We start from the raw sequence: 26,374 nt of genomic DNA, 5'->3' as shown, positions 1-26,374 counted from the left end.
ATATAATTTGTACTACAAGAGAATGTCCTTGTCCATCTAGATGTCAGATGTTTGGAGCTAGCCTCAACCACATTTGCAGGGGGAATAGTCTGAGGTACGGGATGCACCGAGGCTGGTCCGGGTATGCCTAATTGAAATGTTTTAGGAAATATCAATCTTAAACCCCCCCCCCACCCACCTGTGGTGGAATGCTACGTAGCCCCCTGTTATGTAATTCCCCTGCATAACAGTGGAATGCTGCCTCTTCCTACCGCTCTAAACACCATCAGGCTACGATACCTCCTCTATAACATCAAAACCTTCAAGTTCAAGTATGTTTATTGAGACAAGAAAATGCATTTCAAGGAGGATAGAGTAGCTTAGGCTATTTCTTCCCCCCTACGTGTGTTTCTACCCCCTACGTGTGTTTCTACCACCCTACGTGTGTTTCTACCCCCCCTACGTCTGTTTCTACCCCCCCTACGTCTGTTTCTACCCCCCCTACGTGTGTTTCTACCACCCTACGTGTGTTTCTATCCCCCCCTACGTGTGTTTCTACCACCCTACGTGTGTTTCTACCCCCCTACGTGTGTTTCTACCCCCCTACGTGTGTTTCTACCCCCCCTACGTGTGTTTTTACCCCCCCTACGTCTGTTTCTACCCCCCCCTACGTCTGTTTCTACCCCCCCCCTACGTGTGTTTCTACCCCCCCTACGTGTGTTTCTACCCCCCTACGTGTGTTTCTACCCCCCTACGTGTGTTTCTACCCCCCCTACGTCTGTTTCTACCCCCCTACGTCTGTTTCTACCCCCTACGTCTGTTTCTACCCCCCCTACGTCTGTTTCTACCCCCTACGTCTGTTTCTACCCCCCCTACGTCTGTTTCTACCCCCTACGTCTGTTTCTACCCCCCCTACGTCTGTTTCTACCCCCCCTACGTCTGTTTCTACCCCCCCCCCTACGTGTGTTTCTACCCCCCTACGTCTGGAGAGCTCCATCACGGTCCCCCTATCCTGTCCCGAGAGCCCCCACACGCCAGGTGTGACCTGTCCAGCACGCTAACTACCCATTACTTCGCCGGCTCATAGAAGTGGCGACAAGGTGACCTCACCTTGCCGCCAGCGTGACGTCACCCGCAGGTGTATATAATCTCCTACCAGCCAATGGGGTATTACGGGCTCTCCATAGCCCGTGCTACATGGACACTTCGTCCTGAGTAGCTAAATCTGAAACAACAACAACAATGGGGTAGATTACGGGCTATTCATGCCCGTGCCACCTCTTGGGTGGCTTAATCTTCATCAATCAATGGGGTAGAGTGATGGGGGTGGGTGAAGGGGAACAGGATCACCAGAAAGAAGATACGAGACAAGGAGGTTAAGATTCCCATCGGCCGCTCAAGCCAGCTTATAATAAGCCTCTACAGATAAAGAACTTAATCAGCGCGTTTCAAGGAACTGATCCAGTTCACTGTTGTGTTTGTTAATCTATCACCCGAGTCCCACCGACGGTCCCCCCCCCCCACACAACATTCCTAGAGTAAATCAATGATTTTAATGACGTTATTTGGCTGCTATATTGTAATTCCAAACTAGAATTCCAGGAGTGTACAAAATATTATATTATAAGCCTTGATGATGCCCAGTGGACGTAAACATTGTGGTGTAACAAGAGAAATATGTAACATTTTAATATTATAAATATTTTGTATTTCATTAACAGGAGTTAAATACGGTTCTTTCCCCACTCAGTGCGGGAACAGATACAAAACATATTACTGTAATCCCCATAATAAATGCACACGGAAAACTTTAATAGAAAAAAACTAATATGATTACATAATGAAATATGACGAAAACATGGGGCACATAACGTCAGAGGAAGTGGACGATGCGCACTGTTCATCCACTTCCTCTGATCTCTCGGGCTCCGGCTCTTGGGCTCCTGTTATTATAAAATGATCATTTATTCTGAGTAAAAGAATGTTTTGTCTACATTTCTTATGAGACTCTGCAACAGGTTACAGTTGGGCTCGAACCACTGTAAGTGGCTTCAGGTGCATGTACTCGCCTCGTTGTACTCGCCTCGTTGTACTCGCCTAGGTTGAGCTCCGGCTCTTTGGTCCCGCCTCTCGACTATCACTCAACTGGATATATAAGAACATAAGAACAAAGGTAACTGCAGAAGGCCTATTGGCCCATACGAGGCAGCTCCTATTCTATAACCAAAACTCCTATTCTATAACCATATGGAGATCCACATCAGGTACCTTATTTTTAAATAATTTCTCACTACGTCACTTACGTGTATAAGCTTAAATCTGGGATATTTTTCTTTATTTCATCAGATTTCTTATCATCTGGAATTTATCATGCATAATTATTCATAACTATTATCCGAATGAAAATTCGCCATTTTTTAACTCGTGAATAAGTGTAAATACACAAGGATATATTTTGATGAAATTATTTTACACACTGGGAGCTGAATAATTGTCGCTCCAATATGGCGTCCCGATGAAGTCAAACAAGTTGTTTTTGGCGCCTAGTTGTTTTAGTATTAGCGTACCCGGGTACGTGGGTATTGATGCAGGTATGGTAGACAACACGAAGGTTACGTGATGTGACTCCTAACACTGCCCGTCTCACAGGGTCAGGTGACCAGTACGTGGTACTGGGTGACCGGTACTACCAGTACGTGGTACTGGGTGACCGGTACTACCAGTACGTGGTACTGGGTGACCAGTACTACCAGTACGTGGTACTGGGTGACCAGTACTACCAGTACGTGGTACTGGGTGACCAGTACTACCAGTACGTGGTACTGGGTGACCAGTACTACCAGTACGTGGTACTGGGTGACCGGTACTACCAGTACGTGGTACTGGGTGACCAGTACTACCAGTACGTGGTGCTGGGTGACCAGTACTACCAGTACGCGGTACTGGGTGACCAGTACTACCAGTACGTGATACTAGGTGACCAGTACTACCAGTACGTGATACTAGGTGACCAGTACTACCAGTACGTGATACTAGGTGACCGGTACTACCAGTACGTGGTACTGGGTGACCAGTACTACCAGTACGTGGTACTGGGTGACCAGTACTACCAGTACGTGATACTAGGTGACCAGTACTACCAGTACGTGATACTAGGTGACCAGTACTACCAGTACGTGGTACTGGGTGACCACTACTACCAGTACGTGGTACTGGGTGACCAGGCGCCGGCCAACCATAAGTGCATGATGAACACATCCTCAAGAACATCAGAGTGAACACACTGATCACCAAGTTCCAGCTACCTCATGTTAGACAGTGTGAGAGGCACCTCATGTTAGACAGTGTGAGAGGCACCTCATGTTAGACAGTGTGAGAGGCACCTCATGTTAGACAATGTGAGAGGCACCTCATGCCTGACACTGAGATAGACAATCCCTCCCCCCCCCAGACGTTCAACTGGGTGTCCTGGAGCATAATGTTCAGAGTTCAACAAGAGTGAGGACACCAGGAACACAAGAGAGCACAGCGGTACAGAGGTTCTGCTCACCATTACCAGGAATATAATCCCAATACACTGAAGCTCAATATTGTCATCATTATTTTATTAAGATCTTTCATTTCCATTGAACATTAGAAAATCCTAATATCGGGATAACGCGGCCAGTGTAAAGAACGGAAGATAATATTAGGATTTGACAGTGAACATGCACTGTCCAGGGTTGGACAGTGCATGCAGGTCGGCGTTCAATCCCCGACCGTCCAAGTGGTCGGGCACCATTCCTTTCCCCCCCGTCCCATCCCAAATCCTTATCCTGACCCCTTCCAAGTGTTATATAGTCGTAATGGCTTGGCGCTTTCTCTTGACAGTTCCCTTCCTTCACGAGGGATACAATAACACTCAGGTTCTCAAGTTCCTCCAAGCTCGTAAACCGGTTAATAAAAGTAAACAAAGCCGCCACGACCTAGGACAGATGTACAGGTTTCGTAAAGTGGATGCTGGATGAGTCGAGGTCTTGGAACGTGTAGGAAATAAAGAGAGGGGGGGGGGTAATTGAGGAGCAAGCCAGTGTGACGGGGGAGGGGGAGGGGGAGGGGGGCCTGGAGCTAAGCCCATAACCCGGCTTTTCTCATCTCAAGGCGTCTCCTTTCATGCCCACAATGGTCTGTTTGGCAAACATGGGGATTACCCACGCCAGATCTGCCACTAAAGTGGATATCTGTGTGGATATTAACCCCGCCCATCTTAACCCTCCAGCCCGCAGATTACGGAGCGGGTTAGTGGAAGCAAGGAGGAGAGGAGGAAGAAGAGAGGAAGCAAGGAGGAGAGGAGGAGGAAGAGAGGAAGCAAGGAGGAGAGGAGAGGAGGAAGAGAGGAAGCAAGGAGGAGAGGAGAGGAGGAAGAGAAGAAGCAAGGAGGAGAGGAGAGGAGGAAGAGAAGAAGCAAGGAGGAGAGGAGAGGAGGAAGAGAGGAAGCAAGGAGGAGAGGAGAGGAGGAAGAGAAGAAGCAAAGAGGAGAGGAGAGGAGGAAGAGAGGAAGCAAGGAGGAGAAGGAGGAGGAAGAGAAGAAGCAAGGAGGAGAGGAGAGGAGGAAGAGAGGAAGCAAGGAGGAGAGAAGAGGAGGAAGAGAAGAAGCAAGGAGGAGAGGAGAGGAGGAAGAGAGGAAGCAAGGAGGAGAGGAGAAAGAGAAGAAGCAAGGAGGTGGAGAGAGAGCCGTGAGAGCCAATGACAACATATAAATATATTACTCAACAGAGCACACATGTTCTAGTATACATATCAAAGATGGTTTCATCTGTCCATTAAACTACCTCGTTCCCTCCTTTATAACATATGTTGTTCCTGGTGCCCTCCTCTCCCCCCACTGCCGCCACCTGGAGCCAGGTGATCTCACTCATGAGAGTGTAGGATGAGCCTAAGCTACTTTACTACAAAATTAAGACTTTGAGATGTATTTTATTGTCTCAATAAACGTACTTGAATTTGATCTGACTCACTGTTGCTTTCCTCTACTCCATTCTAACTTAGTAAGTAATTATTAAAAGAAGGCATCAAGCCGGGAAGGTTATCTTGAGGTTATCTTGAGATGATTTCGGGGCTTTAGTGTCCCCGCGGCCCGGTCCTCGACCAGGCCTCCACCCCCAGGAAGCAGCCCGTGACAGCTGACTAACACCCAGGTACCTATTTTACTGCTAGGTAACAGGGACATAGGGTGAAAGATACTCTGCCCATTGTTCCTCGCCGGCGCCTGGGATCGAACCCAGAACCACAGGATCACAAGTCCAGCGTGCTGTCCGCTCGGCCGACCGGCTCCCAGGCTATGTAACCATTCTAACCTAACTGCTTTATGTGGCTGCGTTTACGTCTCAAAACCTTACAGATTCACTTTTATTTTGCAATGTGGGTTTTTTCCCCTGCACAGTTAATCAGTGTTTTACGATCGCTTTTGCATAGGTCATTAACAATTTTCTATGGCCCGGAAAAGATTCGAACCCATGGCGTCCAGGATCACCCCTAAACGTACACAGTACCGTGACCACCGAGCCATTGATCGTCTTGATTGGTGGTCACGGTACTGTCTACGTTTAAGGGTGATCCTGGACGGCATGGGTTCGAATCCTGGTTGGGTCATATAGAGTTCGTAGTGATCTATTGCTTGCGCTTTCATCCAGCTTCTCATATATATGTATATATATATATATATGTATATATATTACATTAAGAAATAATAATACATTAATACATTAATAATAATAATACATTAATACATTAATAATAATAATACATTAAGCGTTCATGTATTAAATGCAATAAGTAGTTTTATCATTAATTAATAGCTTATGAGAATAGGCTACGACGCAGAAATATAAAAACCATAAACTAATATATTAGAATCAGATTCCTTGAAACGCGTCGCTCATCACTTTATTATTTCTTCCCGTTTTCCTGAAAGCTTATTATGCACAAGATTAAGTCAACGAAGCTCACAGTGAAGAAAAGGAAATACGCACTAAAATAGAGCAGTGAAAAACGCAAGTTCAAGCGGATCTGATGCCAGAAAAAGCTGATTAAATCCCTTTACAGCGAGATGTTCATTTGTTTCACCATCCTCTGGCGGCCACGTAAACCTTACATTGTAGGCTTTATGGTGGTGGTGGCGGGGGAGGCTTTATGGTGGTGGGGGAGGCTTTATGGTGGTGGGGGAGGCTTTATGGTGGTGGTGGTGGTGGGGGAGGCTTTATGGTGGTGGTGGCGGGGGAGGCTTTATGGTGGTGGGGGAGGCTTTATGGTGGTGGTGGTGGTGGGGGAGGCTTTATGGTGGTGGGGGAGGCTTTATGGTGGTGGTGGTGGTGGGGGAGGCTTTATGGTGGTGGTGGTGGTGGTGGCGGGGGAGGCTTTATGGTGGTGGTGGTGGTGGTGGCGGGGGAGGCTTTATGGTGGTGGTGGTGGTGGTGGCGGGGGAGGCTTTATGGTGGTGGTGGTGGGGGAGGCTTTATGGTGGTGGTGGTGGGGGAGGCTTTATGGTGGTGGTGGCGGGGGAGGCTTTATGGAGGTGGTGGTGGGGGAGGCTTTATGGAGGTGGTGGTGGGGGAGGCTTTATGGTGGTGGTGGTGGGGGAGGCTTTATGGTGGTGGTGGTGGTGGGGGAGGCTTTATGGTGGTGGTGGTGGTGGGGGAGGCTTTATGGTGGTGGTGGTGGGGGAGGCTTTATGGTGGTGGTGGTGGTGGGGAGGACTTTATGGTGGTGGTGGCGGGGGAGGCTTTATGGTGGTGGTGGTGGTGGGGGAGGCTTTATGGTGGTGGTGGGGGAGGCTTTATGGTGGTGGTGGCGGGGGAGACTTTATGGTGGTGGGGGAGGCTTTATGGTGGTGGTGGCGGGGGAGACTTTATGGTGGTGGGGGAGGCTTTATGGTGGTGGTGGTGGCGGGGGAGGCTTTATGGTGGTGGTGGTGGTGGGGGAGGCTTTATGGTGGTGGTGGCGGGGGAGGCTTTATGGTGGTGGTGGCGGGGGAGGCTTTATGGTGGTGGTGGCGAGGGAGGCTTTATGGTGGTGGTGGTGGTGGGGGAGACTTTATGGTGGTGGTGGCGGGGGAGACTTTATGGTGGTGGTGGTGGGGGAGGCTTTATGGTGGTGGTGGCGGGGGAGGCTTTATGGTGGTGGTGGTGGTGGGGGAGACTTTATGGTGGTGGTGGTGGGGGAGGCTTTATGGAGGTGGTGGCGGGGGAGACTTTATGGTGGTGGTGGCGGGGGAGGCTTTATGGTGGTGGTGGGGGAGGCTTTATGGTGGTGGTGGTGGGGAGGACTTTATGGTGGTGGTGGCGGGGGAGACTTTATGGTGGTGGTGGTGGGGAGGACTTTATGGTGGTGGTGGCGGGGGAGGCTTTATGGTGGTGGTGGCGGGGGAGGCTTTATGGTGGTGGTGGTGGGGGAGGCTTTATGGTGGTGGTGGCGGGGGAGGCTTTATGGTGGTGGTGGTGGGGGAGGCTTTATGGTGGTGGTGGTGGGGGAGGCTTTATGGTGGTGGTGGCGGGGGAGGCTTTATGGTGGTGGTGGTGGGGAGGACTTTATGGTGGTGGTGGCGGGGGAGGCTTTATGGTGGTGGTGGCGGGGGAGGCTTTATGGTGGTGGTGGTGGGGGAGGCTTTATGGTGGTGGTGGTGGGGGAGGCTTTATGGTGGTGGTGGTGGTGGAGGAGGCTTTATGGTGGTGGTGGTGGTGGGGGAGACTTTATGGTGGTGGTGGTGGGGGAGGCTTTATGGTTTTGGTGGTGGGGGAGACTTTATGGTGGTGGTGGTGGCGGGGGAGACTTTATGATGGTGGTGGTGGCGGGGGAGGCTTTATGGTGGTGGTGGTGGTGGGGGAGGCTTTATGGTGGTGGTGGTGGTGGGGGAGACTTTATGGTGGTGGTGGTGGGGGAGGCTTTATGGTTTTGGTGGTGGGGGAGACTTTATGGTGGTGGTGGTGGCGGGGGAGACTTTATGATGGTGGTGGTGGCGGGGGAGACTTTATGATGGTGGTGGTGGCGGGGGAGGCTTTATGGTGGTGGTGGCGGGGGAGGCTTTATGGTTTTGGTGGTGGTGGTGGTGGGGGAGACTTTATGGTGGTGGTGGTGGTGGGGGAGACTTTATGGTGGTGTTGGGGGAGACTTTATGGTGGTGGTGGTGGTGGGGGAGACTTTATGGTGGTGGTGGTGGGGAGAGAATGATGACCAAGAATGAAGATGAGAAGTAGAAATGATTGTAAAGTTATGAAATAAATACATAAATACACACACATTATATATATATATATATATATATATATATATATATATATATATATATTCCACATAACATCACCTTAAACTGGGCCTTACTGATCGCAATTGTATACTACATAATAATTACAATGTTTACAGTTAACCTGTTAAACCTTTTGTAAATTACCGATGCATTTTACACTCCTGTGGACTAAATCGAATATGAACGCGGAACCAGTTCATAAATTACAGTTTTTAAGTTTAAATTGAAATACTTGCACATTTATATACACGATTTTCATTTAACATTTTTCCTACCTTAGGAGTTTATACAGACATTTGTCACCACTTGAATAAACTTCACTGAATAAATTGTATATCTAAAGATGCCCTGGAAACACAAACCAAAAATTGTCTCTATTTTCCGCTTGTTACAACTTGTAATAAAGTTTTTACATCTTCGTTTAACGTGTTTATGACGTATTAGAACGTTGTTACAACTTGATATATTGGTTGTTATAACTGGTTAGGAGGTGTTAAAACCTGTTTGAACGTTGTACCAACGTCGTAGTTTCGGTGTGTGTTTAGCGGGTGGGCACCGACACCGAAAACGCCTCTGTTCACATTTTCCTTCATCCCGACCATCTGTTTCCCGTCTGTTAGTTACTCTTTCACTGCATCAACTTCCATCCCCAGTGGATACATATTAGGCAAGTTTATGCTCATGAAAGCCCCGGGTCAATCCTGGTTAAGAGAGTTCATTTATGGAGTAAATTACCGCTACTGACTGACGTAGGGTCGCTGGATTGTTTCAAGCGTAGGCTAGATCTATGCAATATATGAGCGAGTTTGGATGAGTATAAATAGGAGCGGCCTTGTATGGACTCATAAGGCCAATAGTTTCCGATTGATTGATGAAGATTAAGCCTGCCAAAAGGTGGCACGGGCATGAATAGCCCGTAAGTGGTGGCCCTTTCGAGCCATTACCAGTATCAAGAGCTGATACTGGAGATCTGTGGAGGTGCGACTGCACCCTGCGTGACGGGAGATGTCTCCCGTCAAATAGTTTACAAGAACATAAGAATAACGGATACACCCTCTGTTGTTTTCTCCCTATCCACACTCCCATTCCATCTCAAGTCCAACCACTTGGGCTGGACTGGAAGGAGTGGTTGGGCACCATTCCTTTCCCCCGTCCCATCCCAAATCCTTATCCTGACCCCTTCCAAGTGCTATATAGTCATAATGGCTTGGCGTTTTCCCCTGATAATTCCCTCCATCCCATCATACGCCCTACTTCCCTCCCCCTCCCCCCCCACTAAAATCTCCTCCACCCTTCCATCCATCTGTTCCACAGCTCAGTAATCAGCGAGCGTCACCTGGTGCTGCCCCAGTTGTCAGTAATTAGTACCACCCGACCCATACCCGCCAGGTGAGGCACTGAAGCGGGCAGTGTGGGTAGTGGCGGAGTAGGAGCAGGGGGGAGGGTTGTGAGGGGGGAGGGTAGTGAGGGGGGGAGGGTTGTGAGGGGGGGAGGGTAGTGAGGGGGGGAGGTAGTGAGGGAGGGAGAGGGTAGTGAGGGAAGGGGTGGGGTATAGTGGGGAAGGGGGAAGGGTATAGTGAAGGAGGGTCAGGGGAGGGGTATAATGAGGGAGGGGTATAGTGGGGGGTGGGGGAGGGGTATAGTGAGGGAGGGGGATGGGTATAGTGAGGGAGGGGAGGAGTATAGTGACGAAGGGGGAGGGGTATAGTGAGGGAGGGGTCAAGGGGAGGGGTATAGTGAGGGAGGGGTCAAGGGGAGGGGTATAGTGAGGGAGGGGTCAAGGGGAGGGGTATAGTGAGGGAGGGGTATAGTGAGGGAGGGGTATAGTGAGGGCACAAGACCACACCTACAGGGGACCTCCACCCAGAGGCCGCTAGGTAGCCAACACTGAATGAACACAAAACACGACCGATATAAACATAGATAAAACAGATCGGTAGAAAAATAATCAAAGTGTTTCCAGCGCTTATTAAAAACACTTAATAACATAAACAAAATGTGATACAAGTGTTGCAACAGTTGCAAGTGGCCCGGGAAACCTTACACTACACACAAGGCTACAGCCACGTCAACTGAAATGTGAGATTACAGCAGAACTTCTTTACCTCCAACTAGAAAGTGTTTCTACAAGAGAGAGACGAAGCCACAACACAACAGAACACCAAAACCCTATGAGAAATATAAGTAAGAAAAAAAAGACACCCCACACACACACGCACACACACACACACACACACACACACACACACACACACACACACATTGATTGTTGATTGACGGTTGAGAGGCGGGACCAAAGAGCCAGAGCTCAACCCCCGCAAACACAACTAGGTGAGTACAACTAGGTGAGTACACACACACACACACACACACACACACACACACACACACATACACACACACACACACACACACACACATACACACACACACACACACACACTCACACACTCCAGCAAGCATAACTAACTCTTCAGGCAAATGGCGACCCATTAACATTAACCATTCGTGATCAACGCTCACGTGGAAAACTCAAAGGGATTAATGGGATCAATGGTTAAACACGGGTCTAGGCGTTGCCAACTCCTCGAAAACCATTTCCCAGAAAATGTTCCCAATGGTAATTCAACAAAAAAGCCCCCAATGGACACCAAGATTATCAGTACACCTGATGCTGATACCAGGTACCAACAGCAGCAAGGAACTACACCTTTAATACCCTCCAGTACCACTACACACCTTAAAGATAACTAACATTGAACCATTACAAACAGTGCAGAATAAGGTGCTATAAGCAGAGCAACAACGTCCTCCCAGCGACTATAAGAAATATTGCCGGAACAACCGTGGACATCTTCAAGAGAAAACTGGACTGTTTTCTAAGAGAAGTTCCGGATCAGCCGGGCTGTGGTGGATATGTGGGCCTGCGGGCCGCTCCAAGCAACAGCCTGGTGGACCAAACTCTCACAAGTCGAGCCTGGCCTCGGGGCGGGCTTGGGGAGTAGAAGAACTCCCAGAACCCCATCAACCAGGTATATGTGGGCCTGCGGGCCGCTCCAAGCAACAGCCTGGTGGACCAAACTCTCACAAGTCAAGCCTGGCCTCGGGCCGGGCTTGGGGAGTAGAAGAACTCCCAGAACCCCATCAACCAGGTATCAACCAGCAAAACACCGTCCACCATGTGACCAGACAAGCCTGGAGCTTCATCAACTGCTGAACACAACCACTAAACACCAGACTACAGCACCAAGCCACCAGGGTGTGGAGCACCATCAACTGCTGAACACAGCCACTAAACACCAGACTACAGCACCAAGCCACCAGGGTGTGGAGCACCATCAACTCCTGAACACAGCCACTAAACACCAGACTACAGCACCAAGCCACCAGGGTGTGGAGCACCATCAACTCCTGAACACAACCACTAAACACCAGACTACAGCACCAAGCCACCAGGGTGTGGAGCACCATCAACTGCTGAACACAGCCACTAAACACCAGACTACAGCACCAAGCCACCAGGGTGTGGAGCACCATCAACTGCTGAACACAACCACTAAACACCAGACTACAGCACCAAGCCACCAGGGTGTGGAGCACCATCATAATGTTACAGGTCCCAATGTTAGAAGCGTACGCCCCACTCCCACAGCCGTGGCTCAAGAGCTTGGAGCCACCCAATGGTACCCCCGGTGGCCCAAGAGCTAGGAGCTACCCAATGGTACCCCCAGTGGCCCAAGAGCTTGGAGCCACCCAATGGTACCCAAGCCCCACAGTACATAGTGCCTAGATGAAATACTGACTAGAACACCCCCCCCCCTCCCAAAATACTAATTAACCCGTAAACAGATTACCAATCATGTGTGGAAGCATCTGAGTGTATATATGTGCATGCTACACAGTATTCATCCATAGACATATATTTATGATGAAGTGAAGAACCTCTCTCACACACTCACAGCTCCCTGACAAGAGAGAGCAAGCTTCTTAACTGCTAACACCACAAACCCACACCAAAAGTAGTTAGTAACCAGTTGATTGACAGTTGAGAGGCGGGCCGAAAGAGCAAAGCTCAACCCCCACAAACACAACTAGGTGAATACACCGTGTCAGCAAGGCTGACAGTCCGCCTGCTATCATAACTCCTGTATTTAACTTTTCCAAACTTTTCTCTTCAACTGTACCTCTTCATCATCTTTACCCCCCCCCTCCAACTACGACCACCACGACCACCTACTACGACCACCACGACCACCTACTACGACCACCACGACCACCTACTACGACCACCACGACCACCACGACCACCTACTACGACCACCACGACCACCTACTACGACCACCACGACCACCTACTACGACCAACACGACCACCTACTACGACCACCACGACCACCTACTACGACCACCACGACCACCTACTACGACCACCTACTACGACCACCACGACCACCTACTACGACCAACACGAACACCTACTACGACCACCACGACCACCTACTACGACCACCACGACCACCTACTACGACCACCACGACCACCTACTACGACCACCACGACCACCTACTACGCCCACCACGACCACCTACTACGACCACCACAAGCACCTTGTGTATCTTTCCAGTGTTGATAATGAGCGTCAAAACTTGTTTTCCCAGGGAGGAAATATGAGCTGCGAGTAGTACAGTGGACCAGCCTTCCCCACCTGTATCTACACCCCCTGTGTGTGTGTGTGTGTGTGTGTGTGTGTGTGTGTGTGTGTGTGTGTGTGTGAGTGTGTGTGTGTACTCACCTAATTGTGCTTGCGGGGGTTAAGCTTTGGCTCTTTGGTCCCGCCTCTCAACTGTCAATCAACTGGTGTACAGGTTCCTGAGCCTACTGGGCTCTATCATATCTACAATTGAAACTGTGTATGGAGTCAGCCTCCACCACATCACTTCCTAGTGTGTGTGTGTGTGTGTGTGTGTGTGTGTGTGTGTGTGTGTGTGTGTGTGTGTGTGTGTGTGTGTTCGCGCGTGCGTTTGCGTAATTTCAAACTCGCAGAAACTAGAATATAAATCTCGTAATCTTTAATGTTAATTATTATTGTGGTTTAATTTTCAATCAAATTTCGTATATCGAGAGAATGTCCACACACTGAGCACTATTAATGAGGCATGTTGAGTCACCTCATGCCTCACCATTAATGAGGCATGTTGGGTCACCTCATGCCTCACCATTAATGAGGCATGTTGGGTCACCTCATGCCTCACCATTAATGAGGCATGTTGGGTCACCTCATGCCTGACTATTAATGAGGCATGTTGGGTCACCTCATGCCTCACCATTAATGAGGCATGTTGGGTCACCTCATGCCTCACCATTAATGAGGCATGTTGGGTCACCTCATGCCTCACCATTAATGAGGCATGTTGGGTCACCTCATGCCTCACCATTAATGAGGCATGTTGGGTCACCTCATGCCTGACCATTAATGAGGCATGTTGGGTCACCTCATGCCTGACTATTAATGAGGCATGTTGGGTCACCTCATGCCTCACCATTAATGAGGCATGTTGGGTCACCTCATGCCTGACCATTAATGAGGCATGTTGGGTCACCTCATGCCTCACCATTAATGAGGCATGTTGGGTCACCTCATGCCTCACCATTAATGAGGCATGTTGGGTCACCTCATGCCTGACCATTAATGAGGCATGTTGGGTCACCTCATGCCTCACCATTAATGAGGCATGTTGGGTCACCTCATGCCTCACCATTAATGAGGCATGTTGGGTCACCTCATGCCTCACCATTAATGAGGCATGTTGGGTCACCTCATGCCTCACCATTAATGAGGCATGTTGGGTCACCTCATGCCTCACCATTAATGAGGCATGTTGGGTCACCTCATGCCTCACCATTAATGAGGCATGTTGGGTCACCTCATGCCTCACCATTAATGAGGCATGTTGGGTCACCTCATGCCTCACCATTAATGAGGCATGTTGGGTCACCTCATGCCTCACCATTAATGAGGCATGTTGGGTCACCTCATGCCTCACCATTAATGAGGCATGTTGGGTCACCTCATGCCTCACCATTAATGAGGCATGTTGGGTCACCTCATGCCTCACCATTAATGAGGCATGTTGGGTCACCTCATGCCTCACCATTAATGAGGCATGTTGGGTCACCTCATGCCTCACCATTAATGAGGCATGTTGGGTCACCTCATGCCTCACCATTAATGAGGCATGTTGGGTCACCTCATGCCTCACCATTAATGAGGCATGTTGGGTCACCTCATGCCTCACCATTAATGAGGCATGTTGGGTCACCTCATGCCTCACCATTAATGAGGCATGTTGGGTCACCTCATGCCTCACCATTAATGAGGCATGTTGGGTCACCTCATGCCTCACCATTAATGAGGCATGTTGGGTCACCTCATGCCTCACCATTAATGAGGCATGTTGGGTCACCTCATGCCTCACCATTAATGAGGCATGTTGGGTCACCTCATGCCTCACCATTAATGAGGCATGTTGGGTCACCTCATGCCTCACCATTAATGAGGCATGTTGGGTCACCTCATGCCTCACCATTAATGAGGCATGTTGGGTCACCTCATGCCTCACCATTAATGAGGCATGTTGGGTCACCTCATGCCTCACCATTAATGAGGCATGTTGGGTCACCTCATGCCTCACCATTAATGAGGCATGTTGGGTCACCTCATGCCTGACCATTAATGAGGCATGTTGGGTCACCTCATGCCTGACCATTAATGAGGCATGTTGGGTCACCTCATGCCTGACCATTAATGAGGCATGTTGGGTCACCTCATGCCTCACCATTAATGAGGCATGTTGGGTCACCTCATGCCTCACCATTAATGAGGCATGTTGGGTCACCTCATGCCTCACCATTAATGAGGCATGTTGGGTCACCTCATGCCTCACCATTAATGAGGCATGTTGGGTCACCTCATGCCTCACCTCACATTAATGTCGGATGAAAATCTTACTGACCTAACAAGTTCACAAAGACCTGAAAACTGTAACATTAAACGCCATGACAGATATGGTGAGGAGACATTCACATATGGAACTAATAGAGCAAGATCCCGGCAATGTGATGTTATAGTGGATAGAATACACCTGGGATATAGACGTATCTGCCAGCTTTCTCAAAAGTCAAATGTCCAATACACCATGTGCCAACTTTGTGAAAAAGTGTCCAATACACCATGTGTCAACTTTGTGAAAGTGTCCAATACACCATGTGTCAACTTTGTGAAAGTGTCCAATACACCATGTGTCAACTTTGTGAAAGTGTCCAATACACCATGTGTCAACTTTGTGAGTGTCCAATACACCATGAGTCAACTTTGTGAAAGTGTTCAATACACCATGTGTCAACTTTGTGAAAGTGTTCAATACACCATGTGCCAACTTTGTGAAAGTATCCAATACACCATGTGTCAACTTTGTGAGTGTCCAATACACCATGTGTCAACTTTGTGAAAGTGTCCAATACACCTTGTGTCAACTTTGTGAAAGTGTTCAATACACCATGTGTCAACTTTGTGAAAGTGTCCAATACACCTTGTGTCAACTTTGTGAAAGTGTTCAATACACCATGTGTCAACTTTGTGAAAGTGTCCAATACACCATGTGTCAACTTTGTGAAAGTGTTCAATACACCATGTGCCAACTTTGTGAAAGTGTCCAATACACCATGAGTCAACTTTGTGAAAGTGTTCAATACACCATGTGTCAACTTTGTGAAAGTGTTCAATACACCATGTGCCAACTTTGTGAAAGTATCCAATACACCATGTGTCAACTTTGTGAAAGTATCCAATACACCATGTGTCAACTTTGTGAGTGTCCAATACACCATGTGTCAACTTTGTGAAAGTGTCCAATACACCTTGTGTCAACTTTGTGAAAGTGTAGAATACACCATGTGCCAACTTTGTGAAAGTATCCAATACACCATGTGTCAACTTTGTGAAAGTGTTCAATACACCATGTGCCAACTTTGTGAAAGTGTTCAATACACCATGTGTCAACTTTGTGAAAGTGTCCAATACACCATGTGTCAACTTTGTGAAAGTGTCCAATACACCATGTGTCAACTTTGTGAAAGTGTCCAATACACCATGTGTCAACTTTGTGAAAGTGTCCAATACACCATGTGTCAACTTTGTGAAAGAAAACATGCACTCTTGAAAACATAGATGACGATCACTGAGTTAGTTTAGTTCATTTGTTATGCACCCCATACCCATGTTGTGGGCGGTAGTGGAAAGGGTTACAGAGGCACATTAATGGGAGAGGTAAAAATCTGTCCCTGCTCTTCAACCCTCGGTCCACATGTCCCAGTAGGGTCCACATGTCCCAGTAGGGTCCACATGTCCCAGTAGGGTCCACATGTCCCAGTAGGGTCCACATGTCCCAGTAGGGTCCACAACCTGTACCCGCATGAAAATTATGACGTCACACACCTCGTGTACACCATATTTTATTAACTGTAAACCCGCACACTATCGTGGATGTCACATTTCATTCACCTTGGGCACTAAGAGGCTCGAACAACTGACCTCCAGCATGCGAGAGCCGCTCCATCAACTGCGCTAGACTAGCCTTAAAAAGGAAGGCTCCCAAGGCAACAAACCGCTAGCCAACTATACATTTAAGCGTGACACTGCAGCGGTCGTCAGCTCCTAGAGGAATCTCCTACTGTATTTTGTGTTAACATCTTTATTTCTGGTAAACACCTGTTGTAGCGCTGATGGTGGCCGGTCGTCTCCTCTTACTCTGGTTGCTTTAAGACGCGTTTGTCTGTCATGTTCACCAGTCTTGCTCTCAGGGTCTAATATACCCCCACCCTGGGGTGTGGCAGTGGTGGTGGTGTGGGGGTGTGGTGGTGGTGGTGGTGTGGTGGTGGTGGTGTGGTGGTGGTGGCGTGGTGGTGGTGGTGTGGCGGTGGTGGTGTGGTACTGGTGGTGGTGTGGTGGTGGTGTAGTGGTGGTGTGGCGGTGGTGTGGTAGTGGTGGTGGTGTGGTGGTGGTGGTGTGGTGGTGGTGGTGGTGTGGTGGTGGTGTGGTGGTGGTGTGGTGGTGGTGTGGTGGTGGTGTAGTGGTGGTGTGGCGGTGGCAGTGGTGGTGGTGTGGTGGTGGTGGTGTGGTGGTGGTGGTGGTGTGGTGGTGGTGGTGGTGTGGTAGTGGTGGTGGTGTGGCAGTGGTGGTGGTGTGGCAGTGGTGGTGTGGCAGTGTTGGTGTGGCGGTGGCAGTCGCGGCGGCGGTGGTGGTGGTGGCGACGGTGGTGTGGCGACGGTGGTGTGGCGGTGGTGTGGCGGTGGCGGCGGCGGTGGTGGTGGTGGCGGCGGTGGCGGCGGCGGTGGTGGTGGTGGCGGCGGTGGCGGCAGTATCGGCGGTGGCAGTAGAGCTGTGGTAAGCTGTAAAGCTGCTTATCTCCACATATGCACCAGGAGAGTGATTTATGCACCTCATTATTATTAAGAGAGATGGCGAGGATTTGCTAATAGGTGAATGGGAGTAAAACACGGTCTCTGCGTCCTATTTTTGTTCACACGAACGGTTAGTCAGGCTGCTAGGCAAGATTACCTTAGACTACGGTAGGCTAAGCTACGTTAGACTAGGGAATATTAGGTTAGGTTAAGATTGTTAGGTTAGGCAAGGTTGAGTTAGGTGGTTAGGCAAGGTTGGGTTAAGATATGTATGGGAAGGTTAGATTAGTGAATGTTAGGTTAGATTAGAGAAGGTTAGGTTAGGCTCAGGGGGTCAGGGAATACCTGGTTGATACCTGGTTGATGGGGTTCTGGGAGTTCTTCTACTCCCCAAGCCCGGCCCGAGGCCAGGCTCGACTTGTGAGAGTTTGGTCCACCAGGCTGTTGCTTGGAGCGGCCCGCAGGCCCACATACCCACCACAGCCCGGTTGGTCCGGCACTCCTTGGAGGAATAAATCTAGTTTCCTCTTGAAAATGTCCACGGTTGTTCCGGCAATATTTCTTATGCTTGCTGGGAGGACGTTGAACAACCGCGGACCTCTGATGTTTATACAGTGTTCTCTGATTGTGCCTATGGCACCTCTGCTCTTCACTGGTTCAATTCTACATTTTCTTCCATGTCGTTCACTCCAGTACGTTGTTATTTTACTGTGTAGATTTGGTACTTGGCCCTCCAGTATCTTCCAGGTGTATATTATTTGATATCTCTCTCGTCTTCTTTCTAGTGAGTACATTTGGAGGGCTTTGAGACGATCCCAATAATTTAGGAGCTTTATTGTGTCTATGCGTGCCGTATATGTTCTCTGTATTCCCTCTATTTCAGCAATCTCTCCTGCTCTGAAGGGGGAAGTGAGTACTGAGCAGTACTCAAGACGGGACAATAGGAGCTAAATTAACTCAAATGGAGTAAATACTAAAATTTTTGGGGTAATGAAAACTCAAATAAATACATAAATAAAAGTATATACAAGTTTTCTTTATACGATTTTATATCACAAAAGTTGTGAAAATTTTAGAAAACCGTAATTTTTTTGCACTTAAAACTACTGAACCCTCACGAATAAAATTTCAACACAAATATATTTAGGGTAATACCCAAGAATGTTCCCCTACCCTTGGACAGTTAGGGAAGCTTAGGCTAGGCTAGGGAAGGAGAAGTATGGACAAATTAGCCTTTGTTTTGCAACATTTTCTCTTCTGTTTACCATCAGTGTCCGTTGAGAGAGTGCCGCCAGTGGTAGGTGAGGGTGCTCCACTGTCACCCACTCCCCCCTCCCACGCGACACTGTGACTCCCTCCCCCCTCCCACGCGACACTGTGACTCCCTCCCCCCTCCCACGCGACACTGTGACTCCCTCCCCCCTCCCACGCGACACTGTGACTCCCTCCCCCCTCCCACGCGACACTGTCACTCCCTCCCCCCTCCCACGCGACACTGTGACTCCCTCCCCCCTCCCACGCGACACTGTCACTCCCTCCCCCCTCCCACGCGACACTGTCACTCCCTCCCCCCTCCCACGCGACACTGTCACTCCCTCCCCCCTCCCACGCGACACTGTCACTCCCTCCCCCCTCCCACGCGACACTGTCACTCCCTCCCCCCTCCCACGCGACACTGTCACTCCCTCCCCCCTCCCACGTGACACTGTGACTACCTCCCCCCTCCCACGTGACACTGTGACTACCTCCCCCCTCCCACGCGACACTGTGACTCCCTCCCCCCCTCCCACGCGACACTGTCACTCCCTCCCCCCTCCCACGCGACACTGTCACTCCCTCCCCCCTCCCACGCGACACTGTCACTCCCTCCCCCCTCCCACACGACACTGAGACTCCTCCCCCCTCCCACGCTCCGCTGTCACTCCCTCCCCCCCTCCCACACTCCACTGTGACTCCCTCCCCCCTCCCACGCTCCACTGTGACTCCCTCCCCCCCTCCCACGCACCGCTGTCACTCCCTCCCCCCTCCCACGCTCCACTGTGACTCCCTCCCCCCCTCCCACGCACCGCTGTCACTCCCTCCCCCCTCCCACGCGATACTGAGACTACCTCCCCCCTCCCACGCTCCACTGTCACTCCCTCCCCCCTCCCACACTCCACTGTGACTCCCTCCCCCCTCCCACGCTCCACTGTGACTCCCTCCCCCCCTCCCACGCACCGCTGTCACTCCCTCCCCCCTCCCACGCGACACTGAGACTCCTCCCCCTCCCACGCACCGCTGTCACTCCCTCCCCCCCTCCCACACTCCACTGTGACTCCCTCCCCCCCTCCCACGCTCCACTGTGACTCCCTCCCCCCCTCCCACGCACCGCTGTCACTCCCTCCCCCCTCCCACGCGACACTGAGACTCCTCCCCCTCCCACGCACCGCTGTCACTCCCTCCCCCCCTCCCACACTCCACTGTGACTCCCTCTCCCATCTCTGGAATGATCCCTTATATAAATCTCTGGAATAATCCCACATAAATCCCTGTAATAATCCCACATAAATCCCTGTAATAATCCCACATAAATCCTTGTAATAATCCCACATATAAATCCCTGTAATAATCCCACATATAAATCCCTGTAATAATCCCACATATAAATCCCTGTAATAATCCCACATAAATCCCTGTAATAATCCCACATATAAATCCCTGTAATAATCCACATATAAATCCCTGTAATAATCCCACATATAAATCCCTGTAATAATCTCACATATAAATCCCTGTAATATTCCCACATATAAATCCCTGTAATAACCCCACATATAAATCCCTGTAATAATCCCACATATAAATCCCTGTAATATTCTCATCATTCTCGCATATCCCATTTTAATTCTATTCCTTATTAATCGCACTCGAAGTCATCAATTAATCTCTTTCTCCTAATCTCAAATTTCCTGCCTCGCTCTGTATTCTCTTCTGGAAAACGAGTTGGCTCGTTATACGCGTGGCTGTTACCTTCCTCTCTCGCCAACATCTTTCGTTCAACATTCAACGAAAATACTTGTAAAAACCAGCTATCTGTCTTCTTTCGTTGCCATTCCGGGTCGTTTATTCATCGTAAAGTTCAATGTGTAACTTCAGGTTTATCGTTAAACGTTGAACTTCAGCGTTGCATTTTATATTTTCAACGAAGTGGTTCGTTAAACTCCTTACTAAATGGTTACTGCATCTCGCCCTTCCACCCTTTTTTGTCAAGCTATAAAAGTCGTACATTTTCATATTGAAATTATTTATTTCTGGTCTTTTCTTTTGTCAATTTCCTTCCTGCTCCTCAGGCTCTTCCTCCCCCAGTCTCTCCCTCTCTTACCACTACCCAAATCCTCCCGGTGTCCACTCACCCGCGTCCATTTCTACAACTGGACGGCATCAAATATTAATGGCTGAAGCCAGTCCAAGGAAAAAGGGCAGCCGGCCAGCCTACTCCTCCCTCTGGTGGCGGCAGGATGGCAGAGACCGCTCTTGCCCCGAATCTGAGCTACGAGCGAGGGGCCCTTCCGCCTCTCTCTCTCACTCTCTCACTCACTCTCACTCGCTTGCTGTCTCACTCCGACCTCAAACGCGACGAGACATAAGTTCGTCGCTAGCTCAAAGCGCTGTTAGGAGCTCGCTTCGATCCTCAGTATAAAAACCGCCCTTCTGTCATCGACTCATAGATTCCCGAATCGTGTGTGTTTGTGCTTGCCTGATTCCATCCCCGCCCACCCCCCATCCTCGGCCACAAGGTATCGGATCCCCAAGGGGCGCTCACTTAATGCGGATGAGCAGAGACAAAAGGGGATCCAATCCGATGACGGCGGACATTTCGTGTGGTCAGTCGAAACAAAAGGGATCGGAATCGTCAAATCCCACGTCCAATCGCAATGTCAGGAGGATTGTGCTGGGATTTAGTGCGTATCAGAACCATCAATCAAAATGGACTCCGCTGGCCTCTAAGCAGCTCGGAGGAGCCCGCTTGTGCGGGAGAAATCATTTATTTATGTGAAAATGCATGTGGGACACAGACGCCCGCGGCGCACCCGTGAATAATGTTCACAGCTGGCTTACCACTCCACACAAACGTACACACATACAAAAATCCCCACAAACACATAAAACCAGCAGGATCTAAACACATTCAAAGAGATACACAGCCCTTGACGAAAGACCGCCGCAGTCATGACAATGCTCAGAGTTTGACTCTCAATTTTTGTTTTCATTTGGTCCCGCGTCTTGAAAATGTCAGTGAGTGAGTGAGTGAGTGAGTGAGTGAGTGAGTGAGTGAGTGAGTGAGTGAGTGGCTGACTGGGGTCCAAATGCCCTCCCAGTATGGTCAACACTGTACAACACAATCGACTTGAGAATGGTCCAGAACGGACCCAAACGTCGTCGTCCCTTCACCTTCTAGTGTAAACGTCGTCGTCCCTTCACCTTCTAGTGTAAACGTCGTCGTCCCTTCACCTTCTAGTGTAAACGTCGTCGTCCCTTCACCTTCTAGTGTAAACGTCGTCGTCCCTTCACCTTCTAGTGTAAACGTCGTCGTCCCTTCACCTTCTAGTGTAAACGTCGTCGTCCCTTCACCTTCTAGTGTAAACGTCGTCGTCCCTTCACCTTCTAGTGTAAACGTCGTCGTCCCTTCACCTTCTAGTATAAACGTCGTCGTCCCTTCACCTTCTAGTGTAAACGTCGTCGTCCCTTCACCTTCTAATGTAAACGTCGTCGTCCCTTCACCTTCTAGTGTAAACGTCGTCGTCCCTTCACCTTCTAGTGTAAACGTCGTCGTCCCTTCACCTTCTAGTGTAAACGTCGTCGTCCCTTCACCTTCTAGTGTAAACGTCGTCGTCCCTTCACCTTCTAGTGTAAACGTCGTCGTCCCTTCACCTTCTAGTGTAAACGTCGTCGTCCCTTCACCTTCTAGTGTGTAGTCTGGTCAACCTGGTCAACACTGCAGGTTACGTCACACAAACTCCAACACACGACCCTACAATGTTAATATTTAGGGCTTATCAATTAGCAGTAATATACGTTCTGTCCAACCCTCGAGTTTAATCCATAATTTTATTAGGAATTAATGTATATACAGATAAGTATACTCAGATATATGTACTAAGAATACACAGAAATAGACACTGGTAAGTGTACACTGAGAAGTATATTCAGACAAGCGTACACTGAAGTATATTCAGACACGAGTACACTGAGAAGTATATTCAGACTAGTGTACACAGTGAGAAGTATATTCAGACAAGGGTACACAGTGAGAAGTATACATCGAGTATACACCAAGAAGTTCACCTCTCAGTGGACGCTGTGTATAACCTCAACCCATCACACTGCAGTAATGAACCTCGCTGAGGAAGTCAAGCTGAGGTCACCTCAAGCTGAGGTCATCTCAGCTTGACTTCACGAATCATATCACCAGGTAAAATTACCTTCCACTGCACTACACCTATTCAGTCCCGCCAGAATTGCAGCGATTTGTTTATTTTTGGTACGAATAAAGCCTTTGTTTGTCCATAACACTTTCGTATGCAACTTGAAGGGGGAACTTACTCAGTCACACAACCCGGAAAAAATGGGATTGGTACAGACAAAAATACATGTGAAATCCAACATGCAAAATTGTTCATAAAGCGTTTGCTCTATTCGTTACACAAATAGTTATCTTATAATTTATATATCAACACGAAGGCAGGACGAACAAATACGAATAAGTTGATCAGAATTGACGTGATATTTCAACCATTTATTATTAAGCCAATGTGACTACCATAATATTTACTCTCACGTCTGACTACCCAACAACACCTTGTTTAGTGATAATAAAGAATAAACCATTTCTCCTTACAAACCAGTAAAGTATTTATCAAAAAAGTGCCCTGCCCTGAAACTGATGTAGATAAGTGCATAAGCCCTAAGTACATATTTAGACAACTAAATAAACCCGTGTCAGACTATTTCAAACTTGCTGGATATCATTCAAAACAACGTTGTTGCAATGTTAAACGATAACTTTGCTGCAATGTTAAACGAAAACGCTGTTGTAATGTTAAGCAACAACGTTGTAACAATGTTAAATGACACCGTTGTTGCAATGTTAAACTAACGCGTCTCAGGGACATTATTGCCGCTGGGACGCAGCGTTGCCAGAGACGTTTCTAGGCATCATGTCCCCACAAACCCATAATGTGTCTCTCGGATCAAACGTAACACTTCTCTTCCTCCGAGATGGAGAGGCGGGTGTGGGGGTGATTCAAGATCACTGAGGTAGACTCGAACCACCGGCCACGCGTGTAGTAGTACCTACAAAGTCACTGCCGTGGATGGAACATGCACATTGTGAACTATTACACATAAAAAGCCCACATTTAAGGTAGTGTGTTATACTAAAGAACATAAGTCAACTTAACCTATAATTAGGTCTACATAAGCAATCTTTGGACTGATGTACGTAAATTTAGGCCATATTCGGTTCAAATATATACATAAACATGTACATATACTCTACTAGGAAATGCTAGGCATAGTTATTGCCTAAATTGCTCAGGTCCACTACAGAAACACGGGTCTAAAGCATTATTTAGATGCAACAATCCACATTTTGTACAGTCCAAGAAAAGTTGCTATACTGTAGGTAGCAGCCTTTTTGTATACTTAATATAGACTTGTAATGAAAATTTGTACTTACTTGACTTTAGAAGCGAGGTCGGTGCTTTCACAAAATATTGTATCACTAACTGGTTGTACGTTAATAAACTATAAAATATATATTACGCGTGTCTCTCACACATTTCTCGGCATCATCTGTGTCTAAGATAAAGTTGAAATTTCAATGTTTTTTTGCAGATATTTCCCGAAAACACACAACACAGGAGAGTTACACATATGTAAACAGTGGAGTGCAGCTGGCTGGGGCGGCCTAGCTGCATAAACAGGGGGTTTGACGGGTGCATGGAATCACTTTTGGATCTTTGTTTGGAGGACGGGCTAAGCATTTATAGCGTTGCGATTCGAACAAAATTCGTCAGTGAAGCACTTGTTCCGGATATGTTCGAATGTCAGAAGTTGTGAGTCGTGTGTAAACCGCCTTTCATTCATAAACAGGGGGTTTGGCGGGTGCATGGAATCACTTTTGGGTCTTTGTTTGGAGGACGGGCTGGTCTATGAATGAAAAACGGTTTACACACGACTCACAACTGATGACGTTCGAACACTTTCAGAACAAGTGCTTCACTGACGAATTTTGTTGGAACCACCAGCTCGTCCTCCAAACAAAGATCCAAAAGTGATTCCATGCACCCGCCAAACCCCCTGTTTATGAATGAAAGGCGGTTTACACACGACTCACAACTTCTGACATTCGAACATATCCGGAACAAGTGCTTCACTGACGAATTTTGTTCGAATCACAACGCTATAAATGCTTCACCCACGTACTACAAATACAAATAATCGCCAACAGAACCTAAACACCTAACCTAACCTAACCTATGCCTATATATACACAATATGCCATTATAATATTAATTTATACTTGAGAAAACTGCCGTTTTGAATGAACAGCATGTTAAAATTTATGAATGCGTCTGTGGGGTTGACCGCTGAATGTAATGGACTTGAGTCGAAGACGGGTTGCATAAACAGCGGGTTTGGCGGGTGGATGGAATCACTTTTGGGTCTTTGTTTGGATGACGGGCTGCATGTTGCAGCAATGTGAACCCAATCGTCGCGATGCGTTCGTTGTCTTGGCTACAGCTTCATTGAGAGAATAATAAACCAATTTTTAGCTTCGAGTGTGTACATTTTATAATATAAAAATATTAATCCGACTGCATTTCCACATTAAACTATTCCTTCTGTAATATAATATACATGTCAATTTTTTCCTTTGGATAAAGACTAATTATCGCATGCTTTCTTTTGAAGAAAACGGTAGATTGTGTCTACTAGAAATGCTATTTATCACAAATATTGCCTGAACTTTCAAAGTTTTCAGAGCGGTACTTCCTATGAAGTTAATTCAGTATATTCCTGAGTAACACGAATATTAATCAATAAAAAGTATATAAAATATATTGTTGTTTTGGCCATTTTCCATGCAATAGAAACAACACAAAAGAAGAGTCCAGAGACGCAGCATCGATCCCATTGTATGACTTCAAAATTTCTTTGTACATACATCACGTTCTTAATTTTGCATGGACACATCTGGGCTAGGATTAATCAAGCATTTACGTGTCTATTTACGAAACCTGTTTATCTTTCCTCGATCATGGGAATTTTAATTACATTTGTTGAACAGTCTATGAGCTCTGAAGCATTATGAGGTTGTTTATAACAATAACAATCTTGGGATGTGAAGTTTCCCAGCTTGCAGATTGTCTAACAAGTGTAAACAAAGCAGCCAGGATTGTTGAAAGATGTATAGGTTTCGTAAGTGGTTGGGTAAATGCTTGATGAATTCTGGCTCTCATTTATCATCATCTTGAGGCGTCTAGTAACAGGGAAAAATCATTAACAGTCTCCGTGGTGTAGTGGTAAGACACTCGCCTGGCGTTCCGCGAGCGCTTTGTCATGGGTTCGTATCCTGGCCGGGGAGGATTTACTGGGCGCAATTCCTTAACT

General features: G+C 48.2%; 1 protein-coding gene across 1 annotated transcript in view; it reads right to left on the bottom strand.

The window, feature by feature from the left end:
- Positions 1–24,668, bottom strand: part of LOC123772307 (uncharacterized) — a 200,397-nt gene extending 175,729 nt beyond the window's left edge. The window contains exon 1 of the mRNA XM_069311479.1: positions 24,438–24,668. The gene's annotated coding sequence lies outside the window, so the exon portion shown is untranslated. The remainder of the gene's footprint in view (positions 1–24,437) is intronic.
- Positions 24,669–26,374: the final 1,706 nt, after the last annotated feature.

The sequence above is a fragment of the Procambarus clarkii genome, chromosome 69 (assembly GCF_040958095.1).
Source record: "Procambarus clarkii isolate CNS0578487 chromosome 69, FALCON_Pclarkii_2.0, whole genome shotgun sequence".
Lineage (NCBI taxonomy): Eukaryota > Metazoa > Arthropoda > Malacostraca > Decapoda > Cambaridae > Procambarus > Procambarus clarkii.
This window is presented reverse-complemented; position numbering and strand designations above follow the sequence as displayed.